The sequence below is a fragment of the Suricata suricatta genome, chromosome 1, assembly GCF_006229205.1.
Source record: "Suricata suricatta isolate VVHF042 chromosome 1, meerkat_22Aug2017_6uvM2_HiC, whole genome shotgun sequence".
NCBI classification, from domain to species: domain Eukaryota; kingdom Metazoa; phylum Chordata; class Mammalia; order Carnivora; family Herpestidae; genus Suricata; species Suricata suricatta.
The window spans coordinates 33,412,910-33,436,695 of NC_043700.1; the positions used below are offsets into that span (position 1 = coordinate 33,412,910).

At 42.4% G+C, this 23,786-nt stretch overlaps 1 pseudogene; it reads left to right on the forward strand.

The window, feature by feature from the left end:
• The first annotated feature begins 488 nt into the window (after positions 1-488).
• Positions 489-697, forward strand: LOC115300726 (annotated as a pseudogene).
• Positions 698-23,786: the final 23,089 nt, after the last annotated feature.

Below are 23,786 nucleotides of genomic sequence, written 5' to 3' on the forward strand. Positions count from 1 at the left end.
AAATGAAACAATAGAAATTATCCAAGGTGAAGAACAGAGAGGGAAAAAGGGCATCATAGTCAAACTGTTAAAAGTCAAAGATATAGATTAAATCTTGAAGGCAGCAAAAGAAAAATGACATATTTCCCATTAAAAACCAAGTAGGTTGGAAGAGTAGAGTATCTTTAAAATTCTTTTAATGTTTATGTATTTTTGAGAGACAGACAGAGCATGAGTGGGCATGGGGTACAGAGAGAGAGGGAGACACAAAATCGGAAACAGTCTCCAGGCTCTGAGCTGTCAGACATGGGGCTCAAACTCAGAAACAGCGAGATCATGACCTGAGCCAAAGTCGGACACTTAACCAAATGAGCCATTCAGATGCCCCCAAGAGTAGAATATCTTTAAAGTACAGAAATGAAAAACTGTCAACCCAGAATTCACTCCAGTGAAAATATCATACAAGAATCAAGGTTAGCTCTCTGCGAGACTGCTGTCAAGCAGCCCCCATGGACACAATCTGTGTGCAGTCCATCAAGTTGGCCAGGGTCACCAAAGTGCTGGGCAGGATCAGCTCACATGGACAGTGCATGCAGGTATGTGTGGAGTTCATGGATGACAGGAACCACTCCATCATCTCCATGTGAAAGGACCTGTGTGCAAGGGCAACATGGTCACTGTATTGGATTCAGAGTGAGAGGCTCAGAGACTGAGCTGAACTCGTGGCTGTGTCCTGAATGTCTGGGCCAACTACTTGGCCCACAATGATGATCTCTGTTTGTTTATAAAGTGTTTATATTGTTTTAAAAAATGAATCAAGTTTAAATAAAGGCATTTTCAGATGAAAGAGAATTAACCATAAGCAAACATGTACTACAAGAAATACTAAAGGAAATCTCTTCCTACATATCAACTACAACACAAAGGATGAGATAGGGTGAAGGGATAAGGATCAACATAATTCTGAGGTTTTTGTAATTTGTGTGAAATGGAACTATGCTTACTGGAAGCATTTTGTAAAAAAATTAAGGATGTGTATTATAATTTCTAGGGCAAGCACCAAAATTAATGCAAAAAAGAAAAGCTAACAAGTCAATAGGAAAATGAAAATTAAATCTTAAAAAGTTGAAACAATAAAAAAAACAGAAATAGAAGAACAGTAGAACAAAAGAAAACAAAACAAAAAACAGAGGGAAAATATAAAAAACAAATTAAATGTTAGTTACAGGGGCACCTTGTGGCTCAGTTGGTTAAGTCTCTGACTTCAGTTCAGGTCCTGATCTCACAGTTTGTGGTTTGAGCCCTGCATCAGGCTCTGAGCTGTCAGCACAGAGCCTGGAGCCTGCTTCAGATTCTGTGACTCCTCCTCTCTCTGCCCCTACCCTGCTCATGCTCTGTTTCTCTCTGTCTCAAAAATAAATAAACATTAAAAAATTTTTTTTAAATAAATGAATAAATGTTAGCTCCACATTTAACCATACTAATAATTACATTAAATACTAATGGATTAAAACACTCCATTTAAAAGGCAGAGATAGTAATATTGAAGAAAACAAGATTCAACTATATGTCGTCTACAAGAGACACTCTTAATTTTGTATTATATTAAGACACAGATATGTTGAAAGAAAATAAATGAAAAAATATAATGTGAACAGTAAGTATAGGAAAGCTGAAGTGTCTATATTAATATCAGAAAAAGTAGAATTCAAGACACAGTATTACTAGAGTCAAAAAGAAACATTTCACAGTGATTAAATATGGTCATCACACCATGATTTTACTTGTAAATATATATGTGCCTAATATGAAAGATTCAAAATATATGAAGCAAAATTGATGGAATTAAAAAGAGAAATAGACAATTCCACAGTCATTGGTGATTTTATCACCTCTCCCCAGCACTTGAGAAAATGAGACCAAAAACTTCAGCAAAACACTGAAGATTTAAACAACAGTGTTAACCACTTTGATTGAACTGCTATTTATAGAATATTTCCTGAATTGCTATTTATAGAAGAAGTATTGCTATTTTTAGATTATACATTCTTTTCAAGGGTACATGGTGTATTTACCAGGATATATCATGAGCTGGGTCATAAATAAAGCCTTAAATTTAAAAAGATTGACATCATAGCTTTTGGGGTTTGGACTGGGAGGAGGCAAAGGTGCAACTGTCTTTGGTTGTCTGGAATCTAGGTTCATCCAATATCAGCCGCCTTCACTATGCAGCCTAAATTTGACCCTAACAAGATTAAAGTTGTATACACGAGGTGTACCAGTGGGGAAGTTGATGCCACATCTGCCCTGGCCCCCAAGATCAGCCCCCTGGGTCTATCTCCAAGAAAGGTTGGTGATGACATCACCAAGGCAACCAGTGATTGGAACTGACCATTCAGAGCAGGACAGGTCCAGATTGAAGTGGTACTTTCTGCCTCTGCTCTGATTATCAAAGCTCTCGAGAACTGTAAAGAGACAGAAAGAAGCCAAAAAACATTAAGCACAGTAGAATTACCATTTTTTATTTTATTTATTTATTTATTTATTTATTTTATTTATTTTTGAGAGACAGAGAGAGACAGTGTGAGCAGGGGAGGGTCAGAAAGAGATGGAGACACAGAATCTGAAACAGTCTCCAGCTTCTGAGCTAGCTGTCAGCACAGAGCCCGATGCAGGGCTTGAACCCACAAACCGTGAGATTATGACCTGAGCTGAAGCCAGATGCTTAACTGACTGAGCCACCCAGGTGCCCCAGAAATACCACTTTTGATGAGATTGTCAACATTGCCCAACAGATGTGGCACCAATCTTTAGTTAGAGAACTCTCTGGAACCATTAAAGAGATCCTGAGGACTGCCTAGTCTGTGAGCTACAAGGTTGATGGCTGCCATCCTCATGACATCACAGATGCCATCAATAGTGGTGTAGTAGAATGCCCAGCTAGTTAAGAATTACAAAGGAAACATATTTCAATAAAGGATCATTTAACAACAACAACAACAACAAAAAAACCCCAAACAAAAAAGCAAACCAGATTGACATCACATAGAATATGTTCTCTGATTATGGTGGAATTAAATTAGAAACCAATAAGATAATTAGGAAAACTTCATATATTTAGCAACTGAATACCACACTTCTAAATAATCCATCAATTAAGGAAGAAGTCATAATGGAAATTAGACAATACTTTGAATTAAATGATACTGAAAATATAATATAACAGCATTTGTAGAATGCAGCTAAAGCTGTGCTGATTGTAGGACTGGAACAGGGAATACACAAGATGCACCTGGACCATCTTGTGCCAGAGCGATAAGGACGTGCTCAAAAATCAGAAGGACAGGGGCATGTTGAAGGGCTACAGGAGCAACCTAAAAAAGCTCCCATGACCAAAGCTGCTACAAAACCAATGACGCAGTATTGGATTATAGCTCAAAATATAAAATATCTTTGTATATTGATATAAATGAATGACTGAATATATAAATATGGGAGAACAGACAAGTCTTCTGTACAGAAGAATTCTAAATAAATTACGTAAATGCTATTCCCCAGTTCCTTGAGTACACACTGTACTTCATGATTTCCTTCTAAAGAGTAAAGTATGGAAAGGGATGGGGGGTAGGAATAACTTTACAGTGGAGAAACCTGACAAACGCAACCTCAGACAAATGATCAAGATTAACATTGTCATTGGCAAGTCATGCTGATACATGCCCTTGATTTGATTTGATGAAAATGGCACCTCACCTTTTTAGTCTTCCTCCAGAATGACAAACTGAGAGATAGTCTACAAAATACCTTATTAGTATTCCTTAAAACAGTCAATGTTATCAAAAACAAGAATCTGAGAAACTGTCACAGCCCAAGAGGGCACCAAAGAGACCTGATGGCTAAATACAGTGGAATATCTTGAATGTGATTCTGGAAAAATAAAAAGGATATTAGGGAAAAGCTTGTGAGGTCCAAAAAAAGTGTTGACTCAATTAATGGTAATATACTAATGTTGATACCTTAGTTATGACATGTACCACAGCAATGTAAAGTGTCAACAGTAGGGGAACAAGGTGAGGGGCATACAGAAACTCTGTGGTATCTTTGCAACTTTTCTGTAAATCTAATAATATTCTCAAATTAAAATTTTATTTAAAAAATTAAGAGATGGAGCACCTGGGTGGCTCAGTCGGTTAAGCATCCAACTTCAGCTCAGGCCATGATCTCATGGTTTGTGAGTTCAAGCTCCTCATCTGGCTCTGTGGGCTCTGTGCTGACAGCTCAGAGCTTGGAGCCTGCTTCAGATTCTGTGTCTCCCTCTCTCTCTTTGCCCTCCCCTGCTTGTGCTCTCTCTCTCTCTCTCAAAAATAAATAAACATTAAAACATTTTTTTAAATAATGGGACAGACCTAGAACAGTACATGAGGGAAATTTACAGGTTTAATGCTTACATCAGAAAAGGAAAAAAATCTTAAAATCAATTACCTGAGTTTATCACTTTAGATGTTAGAAAAGGAAAAACTAAACCCAGTATAAATCAAAAGAAGAAAATAATAAAGACCAGAACTCAATGAAAGAGAAAATGAACAAATAATGAAGAAAAAAATTGAAAAAGTTGGTTCATTGAAATGATCAATAAAATTTGTAGGGCTCTCATCAGACTGATCAAGACATCAAGACAAAAAGAGATAAGATACAAATTAATAATGTGAGGAATGAAAGAGAAAACAATACTATAGACTCTACAGTTATGAAAAGAATAATAAGGGAATATTATGGACAACTTTATGCCCATAGATTTGATACCTAGATGAAATAGACACATTCCCTGAAAGACAGAAATTGCCAAAACCAATTTTAAAAGAAGTAGAAAACTTTAATACGCTTATATAAAATAAAGAAATTGAATTCATAGTTAAAACTTCATCCACAAAGATAACTCCAGGTCCTGATGGCTTCACTAGTGAATTCTATTAAATGTCTATTTTTTAAAAATTAATTAATTAATTAATTAATTAACTTTTTATTAAATGTTTAAGGGAAAAAAATACTAGCCTCACAAAAATTCTTTAAGAAAATAAAGGAGGAGGGAACACTTCCCAACTTATCTTATGAGGCTGGTATAACCTTGATTTCAAAACCAGATAAATATACTACAAAACAAAGAGAATGGCAGAGGGGTATCACTTATGAATAGAGACATAAAAATCCTTAATAAAAAAAACTCTTAATAAAATATTAGCAAATAGAAACCAGTGACATATAAAAAGAGGTAATACATTATGACCACGTGGGATTTATTCCAGGAGTGAGAGATTGGTTTAACATTTCAAAATCAATCGGTGTAGCTCAACAAATTAACAGCAAAAGGAGGAAAACAATGTGATCATTTCAATAGGTGCAGAAAAACTTTTGTCAAATTAGATACTCTTACACTAAAAAAAAAAATGCAGCAAATTAGGAATAGAAGGGAACTTTCTCAACCTAATTAAAGGGATCTTCTAAAAACCTACATTTTACTCTAAGGTGAAAGGTCCAGTGATTTCTCCCTTAGATTAGGAACAAGGCAAAAATACCTTCTCTCACCATTTGTATTCAGCATCGTACCAGAGATTGTAACCAGGGTAAAACATGCCAATGAAAAGAAATAAAATGCATAAACATTGGACAGAAGAGGTAAAGCTTGCTTTTATTTGTAAATAACACAAATTGCACATGAGGAAAATTCCAAAGATTCTACAAAAGAGCAACTAGAATTAATCAATAAACTTAGCAAGATCTCAGGATATAAGATTAAATTTTCAATAAACAGAAATTACTCTTTTATACTAGCAATAAATATTTAGAAAATAATTTTTTTAAATCTCCATTTGCAATAGCATAAAAAATACTTAGGAATAGATTTAACAAAAGATGTGCAACATCTGTATGTTGACATCTAGAAAACATTGCAAAGAAAGACTTAATTAAATGGATTCCATGTTAATGGATTCCATGTTAATGAATTGGAATATTCAATATGATTAAGATGGCAATTCTCCCCAAACTGACCTAAAGACTCACTGCAATCCTAGAAGGCATTTTTAAAGAAATTGACGTGCTAATGCTAAAATTTATATGAAAAAGATAAAATACATGGAAGAGCCAAATAATTTTGAAAAAGAAGGGAATATTGGATCATTATCTGATTTTTAAACTTGTCATAACTTGTAGTGATCAAGATGTACAGTATTGAAATAAATACAGATAAATCAATGGAATAGACTAGAGAGTCAGAAGTAGATCCACACTTACATATAGTCAATTGATTTGTTTTTAAAAAAACCTATTTTTTTTCTCTTTTTAAAAGTGGATTTTAGGGGCCCCTGGGTGGCTCATTTGGTTAAGTGTCCAACTTCGCCTCAGGTCATGATTTCATGGTTCATGGGTTTGAGCCCTGCATCTGGTCTGTGCTGACAGTTCAGAGCCTGGAGCCTGTTTCAGATTCTGTGTCTCCCTCTCTTCCTGCCCTTCCCCAACTTGTGTTCTATCTCCCTCGGTCTCAAAAATAAGTAAACTGTTAAAAAAATTTTTTTAAATAGACTTAATTATTAGAGTGGTTTTAGGTTCATAGCATAAGTGAGTGGATAGTACAAAAAGTTCCCATATAATTCCTACTCCGACACATACGCAACCTAACCTAGTATCAGCATCCCTCACCAGAGTGGTACATTTGTTATAACTCATGATCCTACATGAGTAGGATCTCATCAATGCCATCCAAAGCCCATAGCTTACATAGTTTTAATACATTCTATAGGTTTTATAAACACTCTTGGTTTTATATATTCTGTAGGTTTTGACATATGTGTGGAAGGTATCCAACATTAAGTATTCTAAAGAATAGTTCCACTTTCCTAAGGATCATCAATTGATTTTTGACAAAGGTGCCAAGGCAAGACTCTTGGAAAAAAAATAGTCTTTTCAACACATGGTTCTGGGGCCACTAAATATCTGTATTTAAAAAACCAAACCTTGTTCCTTACCTTAAACTATGCAGAAATATTAACTCAGAATGAATCATAGTATTAAATATGAAATGATGACTGGAAGAAAATATAAAAGAAGAATCTTCATTACATTAGGTTAAGTAAATATTTCATAAAGGTCCAGAAAGTATACATCAGTTGATAAAATTAGCATCACTAAAATTGAGACACTTTTGGGGTGCCTGGCTGGCTCAGTTGGTAAGCATGCCACTCTTGATTTGGGGTTGTAGCCCCACAATGGGTGTAGAGATGACTTAAAAATAAAATCTTAAAAATTAAATTAAAACTTTTACCTTTCAAAATACAAAAGTAAGAAAACAAAAAGCAAGTCTCTGACTGAGAAGAAATATTTGCAGTCACACTTACAATTAGGATTTGTACTCAAAATACAGAGAACTCTTACAACTCAATAAGAAGTCAAGCAACCAGTAAAAAATGGACAGTCTGAACACACACTTTTCAAAAGAAGATATAAGAATGGCCAGCAAATATATGAAAATATGCGTCACTAGTTATGACACAGATGCTATGGTAAGCCCCTACGAGGTACTCCCACTAAAATAGGTCCAGTTCAAAAGACTGATAAAGCCAAGTGTTGACAAGGATGTGGAGCAAGCAGAACTCTTCCACAGTGTTGGAATGCAAAATTGTACACACTGTAGAAAACAGTTTGGTAGAGTCTTACATGAAACATATACTTACCCTGTGACATGTCCTTCCCACTCCCAGATATTTACCCAAGAGAAATGAAAACATATGTCCACACAAAAAACTTGTACCTGAATGTTCATAGAAGCTTTATTCAAAATAATTAAAAATGAGAAAGAAATCAAATATCCATCTACTGATGAGTGGATAAATAGATATGCTACTTGGCAATAAAAAAGAATGAAATATGAATACATGCAACATGAATGAATCTTAAAAACATCATGCTAAGTGAAAGAAGTCAAAACAAAAGACTACATGCTGCCCTGTTCCATTTATATGGGATTCTAGAAAAGGAAAAGCTACAGTGACAGAAAATAGCTCGTGAGTGTTGGGGGGGAGGGCATCGGATCGTTGGGTGAGACAAGTTTCATGGTGATGGAAACAACTGTATCTTGAGTGTGGGTGTGTTTACAGGACGATATCTAGTTACTAAATTTTCATCAAACCTTATACTTAAAATGGTGAGTTTCACTGTGTAAAATTATGCCTGTTTACAGTGTGCTGAGCAGATTGTAAGGAGCAAGAGTGATGCCAGGAGGCCAGCTGGGGGGCTGAGGTGTCTCCTTATCCCCCAACTTTCAAACAGCACCCTTTTCCAATTGCTTTGCAGCTGGAGAGTCTGACAGAGCAGACCTGTGGGACCTGGTCATTTTCTGGCTCCCTGCGGTAAGAGCGATCAGATCACCACCACTGCTCTGGCCACCATCGCTATCTCTGGCCGGTTCCCAAGGGTGTTACTGGGTTAACTGAGATCTTGTCTACAAAGCAATCCCACTTCCATGGAGACCAATATCCACTGAGCCCAAGGAGGTTAAGCGGTTCTTCCATTGCAACTTGATTTCTCTAGGCCTCTGGGTTTTGTCTGCAAAGGGAAGGGTTTACCTACACAGCCTCTAAAGACCTGTGAGCCTTAACAGCTTGTGACTTGAAGTAAATGCAGAGTTGGTTCGGATTTTTATTTATAGTCTTCATATGTGTGCTCCTCAGCGGGAATGCCCTCTCTTTCTCAGCACCTGATTGCATCTTCCTCAGCCTCCAAGGGCCAGCTAAAGTTCTCCTCGAACCACAGGAAGCCCCTTCTTACTATTCTAAGTCCCACTGATCTGGCCCTCCTCCGGCAGTTATGGTCTGTTCTGAATAATTCAGCACTTACATGCAGTGTAACACAAACCCTTTTGGCTGTTATTTTATATAGAATATTGGTCTTTTCTCCTCAGCCAGTTGGCAAAAACCTTGAGGGTCTTCTATTTCTCAGGTTCTCCCCTTCCCCAAACCCCCAGCTGAACACACCACACACACACACACACACACACACACACACACACACACACACACACACACTCAAGCTCACACACTGCTGTAAACTTTGAGCATTAGGTGCATATTCAATATAGTCTTGTCTTGTTAGGTTATTGCTGTTCTCAATCTGCTTCTACAGCCTGCTTTTCTTCACTTCTGCTGAATTGCCCGCTTGCCTTCTGGTCTAACACTGGCTTCTCTTGTGCGGGGACCAAACAGGGGAACTGCAGCCTGTTCTCAGAAATCATTAGGAAGCAGAAATTCTATCTGGCTGCCCAGATGCCACCCACTGTCCTTATTGTTCCTAATTTCACTAGAAGTTGACAGTGTGTATGCTCAGAAATCTTCCCACAGACAGATGCCTGGCTGAAGGTGGGGGAAGAAGAGATCTAAATGAGAGAATTTTTTCCCATGTTCTTTCAGAGATGCTCATTGGCCCCAAAGGGTAATTTCTTTTGGATGCAGATCAATTCCTATTTGGCCCTAAGCACATGGGTTCCAGACACATGTAGATCAAGGCTTATTTCCAGGGTTTTGTAGAAATAAAACCAACTTACCATTATGTTGAAAGGTATGGTCTTGGAAGTCAGCTAGACTTAGGGTCAAGTCCTGGATCTGCCACTACTTGCTATGTGACTTTGGTCTAATGATAGAACCTCTCTGTGTCTCAGTTCCTGTACCTTTAAGGTCTTTAAGAGAAACAGAGGAGATGACACACGTACAGTGCTTAGCACAGCAGCTGTCATATGTTTCATTGCTCAACAAATGGTACTTATTATTTATGCTCTTTGTGTCATGCCCAGAATGCAGGGTGCAAAGCAAAACCCTTCCCCTTTTCCAACAGGGCGGCCCAGGCTGGGTGTGCCCCGGAGGGGAGGCTTGTGGGACATGCTCTCCCCGGCCCTGCCGAGAAGTGCTGCCTGCAGCTGTGGGCTGTGGTATTCTGGGCGGGCCCTTGCAGGCTTCAAAGGCTCAGCCCTTCCTTTTGAAAGGGGAGTATTTGCAGCTCATTAGCTCTGTGGCAGAGACCACCAACCAAAGCAAATAAGCGTTCTGGCTTAGCCTCCACAGATCCCCAAAGACCTCTGCAGCTTTTTGGAGAAGAGAAGTTTGCTTCCCCTAGACTGGCACAGGAAGAGAGGCTGGGTGTAGAACACAATGGTATGAGCACATAATGAGCAACAGCCCTCGTGCTGGAGAGAACGCTTCAGACGCTGTAGAATGAGCCAGCTTCATTGGCCTGTCACAGTGTCATGCACATCTGGACACTTGGAGGGGGGAAGACCATTTGATGATGATGTTGGTCCAATAACGATAACATCATTCCCCAAAGAACTCTCAGGCGAGATGCACATCAGAGACCAAGACAAATGTCCTCCTGCTGTGCTAACCACACACCCTCCAGGTCTGAGGTCTAGAGTGAAGGGGTGGGGCTTCTTGTTTCCAGCACCAGTAGAAACCATGGGCTGGGCCTACAGAGAACCCCACTACCAGCCCAGGATTGTATGTCTGAGCAGGAATGTGTCTAGGTTAACCTGATTGTAATGAGCACACTGAGTTCTGTCTCTCTAGATCTTTGGGGGGAGGGGAGAGAAGAAGCAGAGATTTCACAATTGCCCTCACTCAACACTGATGGCATTTTGTAGCTCTTTCCCTACCCTAGAAATGCGGACCACAAGCCTCTTAATTTGGCTTCAGGGGATTGGGCTCTAGGCTGGCCTCACAGGGCAAGCAGTCTATCAGGAGCTTGGAAAGAGCACTTTGCCCCCTTAAACACCTTTCCTTGGGTGGGTGCTGCCTGCAGTCATTTTAAAGCCTTTATTCCTGCAATGAGGGAAGATGGAAAGGCAAATATCTCTGGGTTGACCTAACACAGGGTTTTAAATTCACACAAAGGTACAAATGGTGGAGTTTAACGATTTTTCCTAAGGGCATGTTTTACTAGGCAGGCAAGAGATAGTTAAGGTACTAGGTTTTAGAAACCTGGCATGTTGGGACCGCAAAAAAAGCAGTACCTACTGGACCATTCCGCCCTAAGCTTTTACTTAGGGTCATGGATTAACCAGAACGTCCCTTCTTTATTGGAAGTCACTGGTGGGTAGATGTAGATTGATTGGCAGATTCTGGGTGATGCCACATGATGGATGCTTAATACAGATTGCTGATGGTTTCCCACCCACAACAGGCGGACATTCTACGGAACTTGGAAGGACAGACCTTCAGGATGTCCCTAAGGAGGCCAACACTCTACCTCATTTAATCAGGACACTTATGGGGAAGGAGATTAAGGTGGTACTGAGAAAATGATGTGTTTGGGGGCTCACATTTATTCAGGTACTTGTGTCAAAGAAGTGGGGTTGAGAGGGGATTCGAGCTGGGCAGGGAACTGGGGGTGAAGACCAAAGGAAGTAGAAAAAGGGAAAAGGAAGCATGAGAATGTTTTTTATTTATGTCTTTATATTCTATTTATTACTTTTTTAATGTTTATTTTTGAGAGAGAGCACAAGTGGGCGAGGGGGCAGGAAGAGAGAGAGAGAGAGAGAGAGAGAGGGAGGGAGACACAGAGTCCAAAGCAGTCTCTGGGCTCTGAGGTGTCAGCACAGAGCCTAACTCGGGCTCCAACTCATGAACTGTGAGATCATGACCTGAGCCGAATTCAGACGCTCAACTGACTGAGCCACCCAGGCGCCCCTATGCCTTTATATTTTAAATGGAAGTAAGTGCATGAGGGGAAAAAAAGAGAGAGAAAGGGGGAGAGAAGCAGGAGCAATATAATACAAAGACTTTTCAGACACTGGCAAATGAGCCTTTTATTCCCCCTCCTCTCTCTGCAGCCAGGAATCAAGATATTTTTTTCAGGGACATGCTCCCTTGTACAGCTGTGCAGGTAGATTTCACATGTCACTCCCATATCCTGGCCCTTTTTCTGAGACTGAGACTGCTTCTTGAAGCTTCTTCTCTGTCTTCTGAGGCAAATAGTTAAGGTTGTCTCACGTTTTCTCTCTTCTATTCCTTTCCTTTCCCTCTCCTCCCCGACACCCATCCGCACCCCCAGCTCCCTCTCCTTTTCCTCCCCCCACCCCCCTGCCCTCCTCCTTCTCCCTCCTGGGCAAGGCTGGCCTCCTGGGTTAAAGGACAGACCGGGTTGTGCCAAGCAGCCCACAGCTCTGGCAGAGGTGCTGGAAACGACTCAGCCAAGTGACCCAAACTAATGAATTCAAGACCTGTCGGGCTAGCCTACAGAAATTGCGAGGCTCCAGCCTTGCAGGAAAAAGCAGAAAACTGACCCTTTGTCGGAAGATTTACACCCTGGGGCCCAGCAGGCCCTGTTGCATCAGGCAATTACTTGGAAAACTACATTTTGTTGAAACAAAGGACACTAAAAAAAAAAAAAAAAAAAAAAAGGTTTAATTCCTTGCTGCTGCCTCCCCCAGCTGCAGCTACGTTTCCCCAAGTCACTGGTTCCTTCCTTATTGTGTCCCTCTCACCACAGAGAACCAAGGGAGGTGGGGTTTGGGGGTTTGGCTGCTTCAAAATCAAATGAGCAGGTCAAAATGCTGCAGCTGCAGGACAAGATGCCCCTCTAAGAAGGGGAGCTTGGCAGAAGCAGAAAACCCAAGCCCAGGGCTTGACTCTGCTTTGCACCCTTCACCCCTCCAGAGCAAGTGCTTTGGAATTCCCTCCTGCTGGGATGGGGTGGTGGGGGCAGCGGACTCTGAAAGGGAGTTCCCAGCATTGGCCCTTGCTACGTGATCAGGAGCACTGCCTGGCTCTAAAATCCAACTCTTTAGGGGCAGCCACAAAACACAGTCCCCCCAAAGTGGCTGCAAGTCTCGGAGAGCTCTCTGTGGGACTTGATTACTATTTTCAAGTACTTAAAAGCTATCATTTGGAAGACAGATAGATTTACTCAGTGTGGAGCCAGAGGAGAAAATCAAGGCCAAAAGTGGGAGTTATAAGGAAATAGAGTTAGGGCTCAATAAAAAGAACAGTTCTACTCCTGGTGTCATTGGGCAGGCCACCATGTAATCCCGGTAGGAAGTGAGTTCTCCAGATCTGGAGGGAGTTTTGAGATAGATGTCTCAGTATTCACTGTCTCCCCATGTGCTACTGGAAGATAGGTACTCTATTTTGTATATCTATATACAGTGCCTGGCATGTACCTGGCAGGTACTCAATGTTTGTTGAATGAATTGATGATTGAAAAACATAGGACAGAAAGTTGTGTTAGGTAGTATCTCAGGCCTTTTCCAATAATGACTCTCTGGGAGTCTCCGAATGTTTTCTCACTTTTCAGAGGCCAGAAATAGAATGAAGTTTGGAATCAGAGAGAGCTAGGTCCACACTTGGAGCTCACTGGTGGCTGTGGTAGGAACAGGTAGCGCTCCTTTCCTGTGGCTTAAAACACCAGATTGGCCCAGGAACCTCACAAAGGGTTGGAGCAGTGAGCTCTTTCCTTCTTAGCTTTGAACAGACCTTCTCAGAGCACTCAGAGAGAAGCCTGGGGGTCTGTGAGCCCCCTCAACACCACCAACAGCAAGGGCCAAGGGCAGAGGAAGGGGTGCAGATCGACCAAGGCTGTCCTTACTGCCTATGTCCAGCTGAGCCGCCTTGCTTTTCTATGTCTGATATACTGGAGTCTCCTAAATTATTTTTTGAAGAAAGGGCTATGTGCTGGAAAAGTTGAAAATTGTAGGCCTATGGGATTCATTAACTTACTGAGCACCTACTACGTATTGCACATTGCTCTAGGAACTGGAGATGTGACAGTGAAACAAATGGACAAAAATCCCTGCCCTCAGGAGCCTGTATTCTTTTTTTTAAATGTTTTTTATTTACTTTTGAGAGACAGAGAGAGACAGTGTGAGCAGGGGAGGGTCAGAGAGAGAGAGAGACACAGAATCTGAAGCAGGCTCCAGGCTCTGAGCTAGCTGTCAGCACAGAGCCCAACACGGGGCTTGAACCCACAAACTGTGAGATCATGACCTGAGCCAAAGCCACCCAGGTGCCCCAGGAGCCTGTATTCTAATGGAGGCAACTAAACAAACAGGAAAGCAGAGGGTGGTAGAAGATGCTAAGTGCTGTGAAGAAAAATAAAGCAGGGAGAGGGAATAGGGGCTATGGAGAACTGCAATTTCAAATTAGGCAGTAACACAAAGCCTCAGGGAGGAGGTGACATTTGAGCAAAGACTTGAGGGAGGTGAACAAGCCATGTGGGAAGTGCATTCCAGGTCAAGGGCTGGCTATGACAAAGGCCTGCCTGGTGTGTGGAAGAACAAGAAGGCAGGTGCAGATGAAGCAGGGTGTAGTGGCCAGCTCCTAGTGATCTCTGCCTCCTGGGATTCATGCTTTTGTATAATCCACTGCCCTCGAGTGTGGGCTGGACCTAGTGATTTGCTTCCAACAAATATAATACAACAAAAATGACGGGGTGTCATTTCCGGGAACAGGTTACCAAAAGACCTTCTGTGCTTCTTCTTGTTGTGTCATTTGCTTGCTCTGACGGAAGCCACCTGCCATGTTGTGAATTGCCTTATGGAGAGGCCCATGGGACATGGAAAGGAGGGAGGGCTGTGACCAACAGTTCCAGTAAGCAGCTGAGACCCTCAGTCCCATAGCCCACAAGGAACTGAGTCCTCCCAACCGGGTGAGTGAGCTTGGAGGTGGATTTGCCACCCAGATGGGCCTTGAGATGACCACAGTTCCAGGCAACACCTTGACTGCAGCCCTGTGAGAGACCCAGAGCCCTCAGAGGCACCTATGCCACACCCTCCCTCCTGACTGGAAACTGAGAGATAATATATATTTCCCTTTTTAAGCCAGTGGGTTTGGGGGTAATTTGTTATGCAGTCATACGTAACTAATACCTATGAGGAGGCTAGTAAGACATGAGCTCACAGAGCTAATGGGAGCTCATTTCAAATTTGCTGGTCTTTAAAGCTTTTTGGCATTTCCCTGAGGAAGGTGGGAAGCCACTGGAGGGCTTGAAGGATAGGAGGGGTGTAATCTGCCTTAAAAATCTTTATAAAGGTCATTTTGGTTGTTGCCTGGAGAATAACTCACAAGAGAGTCAAGTATGAGCAAAGAGAGACCTGTTAGCAGGCATTGCAACACTCCAGGTGAGAGATGATGGCTTGGACCGTGAAAGTAGCAGTTGAGGTAATGGGAAGCGGTCAGAATCTGAATTTATTTTGAGGGAGAGCCAATAGGATGTGATATGTGATGGTTGGTGGGGGGGTGGGGGGGGGACTCAAGAAGATTCCAAGTTTTTTAATGGACAAGTAGAAAGAGTTGCTATTAAATGAGATGGAGAAGACTCGTGGAAGGTCAGGTTTGGGAGAGAGAATTACAAGGTCAGTTTGGGGAAATAAGTTCTCCTTGCCTACTGAATATCCAGATGGGGAGATAGGTACACTGTTGGATATTTAAGTCAAGAATTCAGGGGAAAGGTAAATTTGGAAGCCATCAGCAAACATATTTCAAGTCATGAGACTGGATGAGATCATGGTGGTGTAGAGAGAAAAATGAAGAAGTCCACCATATGATCAGCAAACCCACTTCTGTGTATATACCCCCCAAAATTGAAAGCAGGGTCTGGAAGAGATATCTACACACCCATGTTCACAGTAGCATTATTTTCAATAGTCAAGAGGTGGAATCAACTCAAGGGGCCATAGATGAACGAATGGATAAATAACATGTAGGAAACACATACAGTGAAATATTATTCAGCCTACAAAGGGGAGGAGATCATGTCACATACTACAACATGGGTGAACCTACAGGACATGTGAAGTGAAATCAGCCAGTCATAAAAAGACAAATACTGTACAATTCCACTTAAATGAAGTACCTGAAGTAGTCCAATCCACAGAGACAGAAGGTGTAATGGTGAGTTGCCAGACATGGAGATGGGAATAGGGCCTTGTTGTTTAAGGGGTACAGAGTTTCAGATTTGCAAGATGAAGAGAGTTCTGGAGATTGCCTATACGACAACGTGAGTGTGAATGTACTTAACTCTTCACTTACAAATGATTTAATATAGCAAATTAATAAACACTAACTTCAAAAAAAAAAAAGTGATGAGATCCAAGTCCGATCCTTGGGGTACATCAACAGAGGGAGGTCAGGGAGCTGGGGAGGAAGTAAAAAAGCCTGATGATAAGGGGCATCTCATGAGGTAAGAGGAAAACCAGGAGAGAGTGGTATCTGGAAGCCAAGTAAGGAGAGGACCTCAGGGTAAAGGGGGTGACTATGTCAAATGCTCTTGAGGGTCAAGAATGACAAGCATTGAACTGAACCATGTGGGGATCATTGGTGACCTTGGCAAGAATAGTCTCAGTCAGATCTAGGAATGGAAGCTTGAATGAATTGGTTGAGAGGGGCTGAGAGGAGGAGAAGTGGGTATCTACCCTTCTAGGGACTTTGCTCCAAAGGGGAGCAGAGCAGTGGGGTCAAGGAGGTTTATCTGTTTCAAGATCGATGAAATAATAGTATGTTGATATTTTGACAGGAATGACACAGTACAGGAGAAAACATTAATGAACAGGAGAGGACGAGGAATTTCCTGGAGAAGTGTCCTTGAGAAGGCAAGGGGATGCCATCTAGTGCACAAATCCCTTCCCTGAATGAGCCACCAACTTTCTGGACCTGTTTCCTGTTATGGTGTTTCCTCCCCAGGGTATGTTGTCCCTCATCGGGGCACAGCTAACTCTTGCCCTCAAAAGTTCTGCTAGGCGCCACCTTCCTCTCAAAGGCTTCCCTCATCACCCAAGGAGAGGGAGTTTCTCCCTCACCCCCAGAGTTCTTCCTCATGCTTTCCTGACTTCCATTTCTTCCTGAGTTGCTGGTATCTCCCCTTCTAGATGGAAAGCTACCTGAGGGACAGATTCACCCCTGATACTTCACCATTGCCATCTTCGTTGCTGACACGTGTGGAGAGCTCACCATGTGCAGCACTATGCTAAGTGCACTATCTCGAGGAGACTGAAATTTATTTTACAAAGGAGCCAGCAGAGGCTTGGAATAGCTTGTCTGAGTCACAGAGACAGAGTGATTCATAAGGGGATCTTCGAGACTGGGCTGGTGCTCTTTATCTTGGCTCAGCTCTGCCCCTGCACTCCTCACTCATTTCCGCTGTCCTGGAGGGCCCATAGCAACGCTCAATAACCCACTCCGCTCCGGCTACTGAAAGATTCAAAGAAAGGCTGCCCTAGCATGAATGGCCCCACACCTGTCGCTTATTCCTCCTGTCTGAACCCTTTCTATAAAGCAGGGAAAGAACAGAATGCCATAGCCTCCCAGCTGTGGAAACTGTGGCCCCTGAGGGCCCTGCTGTATGCAAGGTGTGGGCTGCCCACGCTGTGAGAGGAAGCAGGGGCGGCTCTGGGAGGGACCTGGCCTGGCTCAGCCCTGAGAGCTCCATGTGATGAAAACTGCCAGAGAAATACTCTCTGTGGAAGGGGAGGAGGAGCAGAAGGAGGAGGGATGAGGGAAGGGGGTGGGGACAGGAAGAGAGTGAGGAAAGAGAGGAGAGAAGGAAGAAAAGGGGGAGTGGGGAGAAAGCAGCTGAGGCAAAGAAAGCATGGGGATGAGCTGGGATGGAGGAGGGGAAGGAGGAGGCGGAGTAGGGGGAGACCACCTGCAACTCCTCCAGCCCTTTGTGTGCTCCAGGTGGGAAGCTCCAGCAGGCTTTCACGCTGGTAGGGGAAAGCCTCTCCCTCTCACTATCCTACCGCCTCATTGTGAAGAAAAGGCGCACTGTACCTTTTCCTGGAAGTGGAAGCAGAATGGGAAGTGGAAGGGGACCTTCTCCATCCTGCGAGTGTGATCCTGCTGTGCCAGCTGCTAGGAGCCCGGCGGGGGGACAGAGTCAGGTGTCCAGCCTGTGGAGAGCAAGCTCCATAGTGTGGGCTAGCCTTGGACAAACTCTACCTCACGCAGTCCTGCTTCACACGGCTCCTTCCGGCATGTGCTCATAGTAGTTCTAGCAGCCATCATGCCTAGTAGCTACCTTTAAAAATTATGAATTGATGCTGTTGTGGAGAATGGAGAATGTGCTGTTCTGGAACAATTGTTTCTCACTGGCATCCCACTTGGAGTGACGTCCCTTTTGATAGAAGTACTTTAGGTTGGCTACATGGGCTTCTCAGTCTCTTTCCTGAGAGTAGTTTATGGCCAGGGGAAAGAGGCAATAGGGCACCAGATGATGGGGAGTGAGAGAACAGTACAGAGAGTAAATCTAGAAGGAGCTGGAGTTGAGTCAGGAGCACACCCATCCTGAAGGCCTCTGGCCCCATGGTCAGCTCTGGTTGCTCTGGCATAGGGCAGGCCTTGGCCTTTTTTCTGGCCCAGGAATACCAGGGGCCTCCTGAAATGGAGCAAGCCATTCAAGCCCCTCCTCAGGACTCTGGTCTTTAAGGTGTGGGGAATTGAGGTGGCCAATGTTTGTCTGTGTTAGGCTCCAGGGGAAAACATCCTGGCTCCACTCTACCCCTGGGCCCATGGCCTAAGGCAGGGAAAGGGCTGGGGAATGTCTTAGGGCAGGGCCCTACCTTCTATGCAGAGGATTCCGATTTCAAGCCTAAGCCATTAAGGGAATGCCATGGCAAATAAAGAGAGTTTGGCAGGTTGTTAAAGAGCTAAAATAATTGGTCATCCATGCCAACAGCTCATTAGCTCAAGCCAGTTGCTTCAGTGCAGACAGACGGCCTCGCACCCTGGGCAATGGGTGCCTTGATTTCTGCTGCCAGCTGGGAAGGGGTGCCTACAGATGGGCTTGCCTTGGCAGCTGGCTCCTTATCCAGCCGAGGAGATGAAGTAGATGGCCATTCATCAGGATGATGGGCACCTCAGCACTGAAATGTCTCCAGTTTTCACACTTTTAGCTTCCAACTATCTGGTGGAAATGCAGAAGAAATAGAAAGCATAAGAGACCTAGCTGGAAGTTGAGATCCTGTCCCCTAAGAAAAGAACAAGAGCCTTAGTGAATGGCTTTATTCATAGCTGGAGGAGATCTCCATGGGGGTCTGGGAAGCCTTGCTATTTGCAAACATGCCTGCCAGGTTGATCTTCTGGTCATTCTACCTTCCCATTTAGAGTCAGAAGTCCTGTTCTGCCTATTTACCAGAAGTGTGACCTTAGGAAGGACAGTTGGCCTTTCTGAAAGTTAGTTTCCTCATCTTTATTTTGGGACTGGGATTTTATGAGATCATGTGAAAGAAAGTGATTTATAAATCATGAATCAATAAATAAGGAATTCATAAACTGTAGAGTTGAAAGTTAATGAGTATCATCATAGTGGGGCCTCATAAAATCTGATTAATCAGGTCTGGCTACCAGGAATATTGCATGAGTCAGAAATGGAGAAGACGTCTCTGAGGCTAGTGGTTAGGTCTGGGCTGGAGAGTAGGACTGTCTCCTGGTCAGATTGGTAGGACCTAGGACCTCAGATAGCTCACTCAGAGTTAGAAGATGTGTCAATGCAGGAAGAAGAGACTGCCTAAGGTTTGTTTTTTAACTCCTTCTGTTCCAGGAGCCTCCACTTTTCTGGTATAACACTTATTAAAGCACCTAAGGTCTACTCTAGATGGGTCAACTCTGAGCCCCAGCCCCAACTCTGAGTCATTGGAAGAAGAAAGGAAGAGAGCTCACATCTGGGAGTTGAAGCAACCTTCACTAACATTCCAGCAAATTCCAAAGAGGTAGAGTTTCAGAACATGTATATAAATCTAGGTCAATCTCAAGGCCAGATGATCCTGAACACCTTGGGGCCAATGCCCCACTTGACTTTGGAGGTAGTCAAACCCTGATAAAGTGCACAGAAGAAATGCTCAAGATCTGGGACTTCCCCTTTACTTTAAAGACAAATCATAAAATTAAGTTATCTTATTAAATTTTCATTTTTTAATTGGTCACATATAAATTTCATGAGAGGCAAATTCTGTCTAAGAATGAAGTTTGGCACTAGGTAGTTACTTAATATTTATTTAAGTGAATGAGTGGTATGGCCTTCCATCTTGCCTATTTATTTATTTATAATTTTTTATTTTTATTTTTTCTAAATTTTTAAAAATGTTTTTATTTATTTTTGAGAGAGAGAGAGAGACAGCATAAGCAGGGGAGGGTCAGAGAGAGAAGGAGTCAAAGGATCTGAAGACAGGCTCCAGGTTCTGAGCTAGCGGTCAGCACAGAGCCTGACGTGGGGCTCGAACCCACGAACTGTGAGATCATGACCTGAGCCAAAGTCAGACGCTTAACTGACTGAGCCACCCAGGTGCCCCTATTTATAATTTTTTAAAAGTAATCTCTACACCCAGGATGCTTGGTTGGCTCAGTCAGTTGAGCATCTGATTCTTGATTTCAGCGCAGGTCATGATCTCATGATTTGTGGCATCCAGCTCTGCTCTGGGAACACAGAGCCTGCTTGGGATTCCCTCTCTCTCCTTTCTCTCTGCCCCTCCCTGCGCTTGCACTCTCTCTCAAAATAAATACTAGACATTAAGAAAAAACAAAGAATTAAAAAAGTAAAATCTACATGGAAACGGAAGAGGCTTTGCATAGCAAAAATACTCTTAAAGAAAAAAAGCAAGGTTGGATGAGTGGTATTATCAGAGATAAAGACTTATAGATCTATAATAACCAAATTATTAAAAGATAGACACAAACCAATAGAACAGAAGAGTATTTAGACATAGACCCAAATATACGCACTCACCTGGCTTTGGCTTTGGCTGAAGGTATCACTGAAATGTACTGATGATAATGATGATCTTTGTAATAAATGACACTAGATTAATTATGTGTCCAGCTGGAAAAAATAAATTTGATTCCTACCACACGTTATATATAAAAATCAATTCTGGACCGATCACAGACAAATTTGAAGAGTGAAACGAAGCTTCTAGTAGGTAATATATAGAACAATTTCATGACCTTAGGATATGGAAAGATTTTATAAACAGAGCACAAAAAAACACTTGTCAAAAAGGAGGAAATTTGGCTAACATCAAGAATTTCCATTCATTAAAAAACACCATTTAAATAGTGACAAGTTAATATGGTTTTGTATTATATACATCTGATAAGGGATTCATTTTCAAAACATACAAAGAATTGCTACAATACGAAAAATAAGACTCAATAAAAAAAGAATTTGGCAAATGACCAGTATGGCTATTTGACAAAAGAGGATCTCTAAGTAGCCAATAAGCGTGTGAAGAGGTGCTTACAGGTCAGGCTAAGGTGTGCAGCCCAGACCCTCTCACACCTTAGCCTCTGGGAGTATTGCCCTCAGCCATGACCCTCTCTGGGAACTGCCTTTGGCAAAAGAGAACTTTTTTACCCAAAGTCATACTCCTTCCCAGAGACAGCCCACATCCAGTGATTGGTCAGTACGGGGTATAAAGACCTGGCCCCTTCCCTCAAAGCAGGACTTCTTAGAAGGGTTTCACCCCACAGACCAGCTGACGCTGATGGCAATGGGATGTCACTCTCCATCAAAGTGTTCTCTAAGAAGCTTCCTGCATATAAATCTCCATCTTGGTCTTTCTCAAGAACCTGACCTGTGACAGTCCTCAACCTTATTAGTCATCAGGGAAATGCAAATTCAAACCACCAGGTGGTTAAAATTAAAATGTTGGCAGTACAGGTATTGGGGATGGTGAGAAACTATGGGAGTGTAGATTGATACAAGTACTTGGGAAACTGGCATTATCACTAGAGTTAAAAATACAGATATCTGGGGTGCCTGGGTGGCTTAGTTGGTTGAGCGTCTGACTTCAGCTCAGGTTGATCTCATGGTTCGTAGGTTTGAGCCCTGTGTCAGGCTCTGTGCTGACTGACAGCTCAGAGCCTGGGGCCTGCTTCAGATTCTATGTCTCCCCCTCTCTCTCTGTCCCTCCCCTGTTAACTCTCTGTCTCTCAAAAATGAATAAATGTAAAAAAATTTAAAAAACATATAGGTACCTATTGCCCATAAACTCCATTCTTGGGTATATTCCCAAATGAAATGTGAACATATGTTCACCAAAAAGACTTGTAGAAAAATATTCAAAGCAGCAATATTTGTAATAGTCCCAAACTCTAAATAACACAAATGGTCACCAACAATAAAATGGACAAATGATCTGTGGTATATTTATCAATGCAATTAAAAAAGAACAAATCACTATGATATCAGATGAAACTAAGTATCAAAGAAAAAACAGACAAAAGAGTATGTGCTGGATGATTCTATTTATATGAACTTCAAAGACTGGCTGAATTAATTTATGATGTTAGAGGTCAGAATCGTGGTAATTTTTAGGAGTTTGATAATAACTGGGGGGCGGGGAGACAAGGGTGCTGGGCTGCTGGTCATTTCATAGCTGCTTTAGGTACTCACTTTGTAAAATTTTTAATGTATATGTGTAATGATCTGATTTAAAAAAATTAGAGAAATTTAGTGATACAGAGAAATCAGTTATCAAGCCACAGCAAGACACAAAAGAAACTTAAATGCATATTGCTAAGTGAAAAAAGTCAATTGGAAAAGGCTATAGACTGCATGATTCCAACCCTATGACATTCTAGAAAAAGCAAAACTGGAGACAGTAAGTAGATCAGTGGCTGTCCGGGGTTGGGGTGGGTGGAGGGATGATGAGGTGGCACACAGAAGAGTTTTAGGACAGAAAAACAATTCTGGGGGTGCCTGGTCGGTTAAGGGTCCAACTTGGCTCAGTCATGATCTTACAGTCCGTGAGTTCAAGCCCTGCATTGGGCTCTGTGCTGACAGCTCAGAGCCTGGAGCCTGCTTCGAATTCTGTGTCTTGTCCTCAAAATATTGAAAAATTAGAAAGCAATGAGAGTTTTGATGAGAAGAAATAGCAGTTGAAGACTGTTCCTCTTTGGGGGATTTTCATTTGAGCCCAGAGGAATGAGGTGGAAGGAATGGATAGGGAGGGAGCCCTGTGCATCCCAGCTCTCCCCTTGTCTCAGGCCATTGCTGTTCCCTGACCTATATGTTTTCAGACATTTAAATGACTCTACATACCAGCCTCCCCCCTTCCCTTGCTGTCTTAGCAGAAGCTTCTACTTTTGAAGGGAGGGAAGGAACGGAGGCAGTCAGGGTAAAGGGCAGGAATTTATTTTATTGGGCCCAGAATCACAAGCTTTTGTGGTAGTAGTTATCTGGAATTGATTCCTGGTCATAGCAAAGAGAATGCACTCATTTCTGGATTTTGAAATACATTCAATTGATCATCAGCCAGGATGTAAACTATCTGACATGGTACCTGGCATACAAAGAACCCTCAATAAGTATCAAATTCCCTTTTCTCACTAGGGCGCAGCACTGTTTGAGGCTCCGATGGGGGAACACAAAAAAATACAAGGCACTGACCCAGCCTTTAAAGAGTCCAGTGATGTCACAACACTCAGTATGAACCCAGTCCACCAGAACGAAGAAAAAGGCACCCCGATCCCTCTCCACTGAACCATAGCCTCTTTGGAAGTAGGAGTCAGAGCCATCAGTATCAGCTCGCTAAGCCCTCTGCCCCTCTCTTCCCACTCCCCAGGTTTAATCTGTTCAATTATTTCTTCATGTGTGCTCTCGAGAGCCTGTTATTTTTATGGGTCTGTGTCTATTAATTTTTCTTCCCCAACCTTTCCTCTTTCAGCACGGCCAGAGCAGCGCAGACAGAGGGCTGGAGTCAGGCTCCAGCGAACAGAGATTACATAGATATATAGAGAGAGATGAGAGGAAGCAAGAAGAAAATGCGGTTACCTCTGAGG